Raw genomic sequence first — 5,557 nt, 5'->3', positions numbered from 1 at the left:
TTGGAGGTCTGCCTTTGTGTACTTTACATGACTCTAGTGGAGAGAGGAAAGGAGAACACAGTCGTGCTCCAAAATTAAATACATCTAAAAATACTTAGTGTGTGTGTGTGTCTGTGTGTGTGTGTGCATGCGCAAGTGCGCGCCCATTCCACATATGTGGTAATGGGAGGTGCTTGTGGAGGCCAGAAGAGCTGAATGGTTGCTGGAAATCAAATTCAGGTCCTCTGCAAGAATAGTACTTCCTTGTAACTGCGGAGCTGTCTCTAGCCCGGGTACACCTGTTGTATATGTGTATGTGTATGTGTTGTGTATGTGTATGTATGTACATGTATATGTATATGTATATGTATTGTAAGACTCCGGGAAGCTTTAGCTTACCAGAGATCCCATGAGTGAAACACAGGGAGCTGGGATCAATGCAAAAAGCAAGAGGAATTTGTCATCCCAGACCTGAAGGTGAGGCAGTGACCCCCAGCACCTGTTCAGCAAGCTTTTATACAGTTTCCAGGGGCAGAATGGAGCATCAGCAACTAGGCACAATATGATTGGAGGAACAGTGCACCCTTTAAACTGATTGGTCTTTAGGGAATGAGGTGACAAGGACTTCACTTGTCTGAAGGTGGGCAACAGTCAGTCCTGCAAAATGTGTCCCCACCTGCAGGTTGGTTTGAGATATGGTAATTAGCCTCTCCCTTCTGGAGGGGCAAGTATTTCATGACCTTCCCAAATTTCCTAGACTGACCTTTTCAGTATATGTATATTATATATGCATACACACACACACACATATATATGCATATGTACATACATATATGTATGTGTGTGTGTATCAGTATCAGTGTTTGTGCTTGAACCAGGAAGCCTTCAATCAAGTTACTAAAATATATTTAAAAAAAAAAAAAAAGCAAAACAAAGGGCTGGAGAGATGCTCAGCGGTTAAGAGCACTGACTGCTCTTCTAGGGGTCCTGAGTTCAAATCCCAGCAACCACATGGTGGCTCACAACCATCCGTAATGAGAGCTGACACCCTCTTCTGGTGTGTCTGAAGACAGCTACAGTGTACTTAGGCAGTATCGAGCGGGGTCTACCAGATCCAGCAACCTTCATTCTCAGCAACCACATGATGGCTCACAACAATCAGTACAGCTACAGTACCCATATACATAAAATAAATAGGTAGATAAATCTTTAAAAACAAAACACACACACACACACACAAGAAAAAAAGAAAATCAATTCTGGTGCTAATTACTAGGTCCAGGGGATGCTGATATTGCAAGTATAAAATAATGCTTACTCAGCAAGTTTCTTCTTAACCACATTAAAGAGGTGAGAAACATATAAGAATATTTATTTTTTGACAGTATGAGGGCCTGAACAAGGGTGTCATGAACATTGGGCAAGCTTTCTACTACCTAGCAGCAAGAAAAAAATTGTAAGTCAAATTTAAATTGCTGGTGTGCTTCTGTTTACGAGACCCCTTCTGTCTGTGTGTGTCTGTGTTCATTTTACAGGAAGGAGCCTGGTAGTGATGTGGGGGATCGAACCTCACACAAACTAGGCCAATGCCTTACTTCTGAGCCACATTCTCACCCTTACCGGCCCCTATTTACACCAAAAGACACGGTCTTTTCCTTCCGGTAAGTACTTGCCATACCAGGCTCTGTTCTGTTTGGAAGCTTTGGGCTTGATTTTGGTCAAAAGGAACCAGAGGGTGGGAGACTTTCTGCATTGGAGGTGTTAGGTCCAAGGTCGCTGCGTGAGCGGGAGAAGCTACACTTACAGACTTCTCAGCTGAGGGAGTAGTTAGTCCTTGCAGTTGCTTACAGGTTACTCAGCTGCTCCTTCACCTACCCTGCCTTACCACACACTTCGTCTGCTTAATTCTCCTCTCGGTCCTGGCCAAGAAGTGACATAATTTAATCTTACAAGTCAACCAAGAACTAGTATTACTTCTGCTTTCTGCAAAAGAAAAAAAAAAAAACATAACTTTTTTATGACAAAAAATTAATTTTCTGTTTGTTATGTGGAATTAAATATGTCCTGTGTCCTCGACTCCTGCAGCTTTTGCTCTTGCTGACTTCTGTAGGACATTTAGTAGATAAATTCAATATGTCTTCTTGCGTGTTTGCTGTGGTCATAACTAGGGTGCGCTCGTATGAAAACCTGGAAGGAAGCCGGGCGTGGTGGCGCATGCCTTTAATCCCAGCACTCGGGAGGCAGAGGCAGGCGGATTTCTGAGTTCGAGGCCAGCCTGGTCTACAGAGTGAGTTCCAGGACAGCCAGGGCTACACAGAGAAACCCTGTCTCGAAAAAAAAAAAACAAACAAACAAAAAAACCTGGAAGGAGATGGAAGTGCTGACAGCCAGCAGTTGTGTTCTGTGGCGTAATTATGTCATTGTGGTAAATAGAATTTTGTTCCTGTGTTCCACATTTTCATACCAAGCACGCAGTTTTGTTTTTTTTTTTTACACAAAAATAAGAGGTGCACAGCCAAGGGAGATACCCACAGAACCCTATCTAAAAGAAACAACCATAAGGAGAAAACATATGTCAGTGTGAACTGTGAACCAACCAGGAAAAAAAAAATGTACTAGTTTCAAAATCAGTATGCCACAGGCACATAAACTAATAAGAATAGAATCTTGTGATCATTTTATAAGGTGTGTACATGTCTAGTGTTTAGAAAGGCTGTCCGGACAGTCTCATTTACAATGACAGGGAATAGAAACTGCAGGGGGTTGAAGTGAAGTGCTTTCTAAGGTTTAGTTGTGAGCAGCCCAGAATTCTCTAGGATCCCGTTTCCTCCTCTACATAACTGAAATGATTGCCACTTGCACTGGGGCTGCTAAGTTACAACCAACTGGAAATGGGCTGTGACAGGGGAGGAAGTGGAGTTAGAGAAGGAACCTTAAAACTGGCTACAGTGGGCTTAGTGGTTAAGAGCACTGACTGCTCTTCCAAAGGTCCTGAGTTCAAATCCCAGCAACCACATGGTGGCTCACAGCCATCTGTAATGGGGAGCCGATGCCCTCTTCTAGTGTGTCTGAAGACAGCTACAGTGTACTCACATACATAAATTGAATAAACCTTAAAAACAAAACAAAACAGCCAGGCAGTGGTGGCACACGACTTTAGTCCCAGCACTTGGGAGGCAGAGGCAGGTGGGTTTCTGGGTTCAAGGCCAGCCTGGTCTACAAAGTGAGTTCCAGGACAGCCAGGCCTATACAAAGAAACCCTGTCTCTGAAAAACAAAACAAAACAAAACAAAAACTGTCTATAGCCTGTGTGAGCTTTAGTCCAAGGAGGAGATATGTATGGTGGGGAATGTCCTGTTCTAGGTGCTATTAAGGTACCATTTATATGCTGCTGGATAAGCTGGGGAAAGAGGGGGATATCAGTGTTTGAAGGAGAGCTGTAGGTGCAGTGGAGAAGCTGAGGGGGTGGGATTTGCTGAGAGGTACTGGGTGGGACTAAGGAATTGCAAGAGAAGCTCAGGTAGTAGAGGCTGGGAGGGTTTGAAAGTACCCCAGTTTTTTGTTTTTTTGTTTTTTTTTTTGGTTCCCGTTGGGTGCATATGATCAAGTCCTTCCTTTCAACAGAGAAAGTGACCAGAGAAGTGACTGGAGTTGGCTCAGAAGCTACGAACTAGCTAGCTGTTGAGGAGAACTGGAGGGCAAACTGATAAGAAATCTATTGCAGGCTTGTGGTTCCGGGACCCCGGAAGTCAGTAGGCTAAAATGCTAAGGGAGGCCAGGTGGTATGTAGCCTATTCGCCTTCAGGCATACTCGCTGAGCTAAAGTCAAAGTGTCAGCAGGGTGGCTTCCTTCTGGAAGCTGTAGGGGAGCCAGTTTCTTTGTCTTTGTCAGCTTCTGGAGGCCACCTGCATTTCTTGGCTTGGAGCCTAATCCTTCATCTTTAAGGCCAGCAGCACAGTGTCCTTATGTTTCTCCACAGACTGCTTCCTCCTCTACACAGGCATTGCTCAGCACTGACACACTTGCCGCCCTGGGACAGGACTCTAGGTTTGCAGCTAGGGGTGTGTGTGTGTGTGTGTGTGTGTGTTATTCTGTTTTCCACAGTCACAGTTAGTGAACTAAAATGTGTTTTTATATAATTTACTTTTAAAACTTTTTTTTTTCTGGGCTGAAGAGATGGCTCAGTGCTTAGGAGCACTGTCTGCTCTTCAGAGAATCTGAGTTCAATTCCCAGCAACCACATGGTAGCCCACAAACACCTACAACTCCAGTTTCAGGGGACCCAACACCCTTATTCAGACAAACATGCAGGCAAAAGCCAACATACAGTAAAAGACAAAAACAAAAAAACAAAAAGAACTTTTTTTTTCCCCTAGCAGTTGGGAGGCAGAGACAGGGGGATCTCTGTGAGTTTGAGGTCTACAAAGTGAGTTCCAGGCAGCCAGGGCTATTAAACAGAGAAAGCCTGTCTGAAAAACTAAAAACAACCAGCAACCAAACAGTCAACCAACCAACCAAAAATCCTTCGTTTATGAATTTCTCACTAAAAACCACTAATGAGATTTGTCGCTACTATACATACAAACAGCGGAGTGTTCGTATTGCCTGTTTCTCTCAGTCTGTTGTGGTTTTTGTTGGTTGTTTACAAAATGCTGAGAAAAGTATGTAAAATTTCTAAATTTTTTTTTTTGTAGACCAGGCTGACCTCGAACTCAGAAATCCTCCTGCCTCTGCCTCCCAAGTGCTGGGATTAAAGGCGTGCGCCACCACGCCCGGCTGTAAATTTCTAAACTTTATATTGTTGAAAATGTCAGACACCCCTGGAGTGCCTAGCACTTTCAGGGCCAGAAGCAGTGGTCTCTGGGTTCCCGACTAGCTTGGTCTATATAGTGAATTTACTGGCCAGCCAGGGCCAGCCAGTGAGACCTGTCTCAAAAAAAGACAGACAGATAACCGTAGTGAGAAGAGTGTTCTAAATCTGTTATTTAGATTAAATTATAGGCCCATGGCTAATCTCATTTGTTCATCATCATTACTCAAACTCCTACATTTATTATTACAAAGGACGTTTTAGAGATGTAATTTCAGCCACAGTTTTTGTTTGTTTGTTTGTTTGTTATTGAGACAGAGTTTCAAGTACCGGAGGCTGGCTGTGAACTTTGCATGTAGACAAGGGTCACCTTGAAACTTTTGATCCTTTTGCCTCTACGAGCTCCCCGATGCTGACACATTTGCCACACATGGCTTGCTCATTTGTCAAGATTTTACCAAAATACATCCATTTCATGGTTTGTGCTTTCCCAGACAGCATTCTCTTGGTTGTCTTGTTGTTTTGTCTCACACACACACACACACACACACACATCTTCATTTATCCTATGATAGTGGATAAAAATAAATTCTGAACGTCTTTTTCTTCCTGCTATGCTTGTGATTGAGCCCTGGCTCTAGAGTGCACTAGTAGGTGTTCCCCCACCAAGCTACACGCCCAGCCTCTACTTTTGTATGGAGAAGGAAGGGGAAGGAGAGGAGAGGGGAATGGAGAGGAGGGAGGAGGAGGGGGGAGGGGAGAGGGAG

This window comes from Mus pahari, chromosome 13 (assembly GCF_900095145.1).
Source record: "Mus pahari chromosome 13, PAHARI_EIJ_v1.1, whole genome shotgun sequence".
Taxonomy (NCBI): Eukaryota; Metazoa; Chordata; class Mammalia; order Rodentia; family Muridae; genus Mus; species Mus pahari.
Note: the sequence above shows the minus strand (reverse complement) of the source record.